The sequence below is a fragment of the Zingiber officinale genome, chromosome 7B (assembly GCF_018446385.1).
Source record: "Zingiber officinale cultivar Zhangliang chromosome 7B, Zo_v1.1, whole genome shotgun sequence".
NCBI classification, from domain to species: Eukaryota; Viridiplantae; Streptophyta; class Magnoliopsida; order Zingiberales; family Zingiberaceae; genus Zingiber; species Zingiber officinale.
This window is the reverse complement of record NC_055999.1, coordinates 62,444,489-62,446,103: the sequence shown is the minus strand read 5'-3', so window position 1 is coordinate 62,446,103 and position 1,615 is coordinate 62,444,489.

The following is a 1,615-nucleotide window of genomic DNA, read 5'->3' as shown; positions in this document are numbered from 1 at the left end:
ACACAAGCACGCTAACACTAGGATTTTACTTGGTATCCACCTCACAAGAGGTGACTAATCCAAGGATCCACACCAACGCACACACCCTCCACTATGAATAACACTCCTTTATGGTAACTACCAAAGGCGGAGAAGCCCTACAACACTCTCAATACAAGAAGAAGAAAGGGAAATACAAGTTAAGCAAAAGCTTACAAGATGTGCAGTAAAAACCCTAACCCTAACTTCTTCCTCTTACAATAGATCCGCCTCTTGACTTGGAAAGCCTCCAAGAACCTTCAAGAACTGGCGATCACGTGCTTGTAGAGAGGCGTGGAGGAGAATGAATCGAGAAGAGCTCGTGAAGAGATTTCCGAAGACCACGCTCGCCTGCGGCTTTAACCCCGGATCCCGATCGATTCGAATGTTCCGAATCGATCGGAGGCTGATCGATCCACGGATCGATCCGAGCGCCTGCTTTCGGAAGCGCGCTGGATCGATCCACGAATCGATCCAGCGCTTATCGCTAAGCCCGACATACGGTAGCGACCTGGATCGATCCACGGATCGATCCGAGCTTCCAATCGATCCGTGGAATATCCGATCACAGTAGCCATCGGATCGATCCACGGATCGATCCAGCACTTGGTTTTTGCCCAAAACCAAGTCCCAAACCTCCCTAACCAACATCCGGTCAACCTTGACCTGTTGGTACATCATGCCTCGCATCTGGTCACTCCCTTGACCTGCTAAGACTCTCCACCAAGTGTCCGGTCACTCCCTTTGACCCACTTGGACTTTTACTCGTCGTGCCAAGTATCCGGTCACTCCATTGACCTACTTGGACTTCCACCAGATGTCTGGTCAACCTTGACCCATCTGGACTTCCTTCCTTGCCAAGTATCCAGTCAATCCTTTGACCTACTTGGACTTCGCAACACCAGATGTCCGATCATCCTTGATCCATCTGGATTTTCCCTTGCCTGGCTTCACTCACCAGGACTTTCACCTAGCTTCACTCACTAGGATTTTCTATCTGCCTAGCTTCACTCACTAGGTCTTTCACCTGGCTTCACTCACCAGGACTTTCACCTAGCTTCACTCACTAGGGTTTTCACCTGGCTTCACTCACCAGGATTTTCCATCTGCCTAGCTTCACTCACTAGGACTTTCACCTGGCTTCACTCACCAGGATTTTCACTCTGCCTAGCTTCACTCACTAGGACTTTCACCTGGCTTCACTCACCAGGATTTTCACCTAGCTTCACTCACTAGGACTTTCACCTGGCTTCACTCACCAGGATTTTCACCTAGCTTCACTCACCAGGATTTTCAATCTGCCTAACATGCCAGTTAGGACTTCCCAGTCAAGTATCCGGTCAACCTTGACCTACTTGACTCTTCTTCGATCAATATCTTATTGTCAAACATCTAAACCCAAACCAAGACTCAGCTTGGTTAACCAGGTCAACCTTGACCTGAGGGATGTTGCACCAACACTCTGTCGAGGTTATGAGAGACAGTATAAAAAGGGGAGTCCTCTCCGTTGGTTAGGTACGCGAGGTCTCGCTATCATAGTTAATCATTTGTTACTACTGTTCATCTTCTTCTTCATTTCGCTCAGTTACTGTTCTAA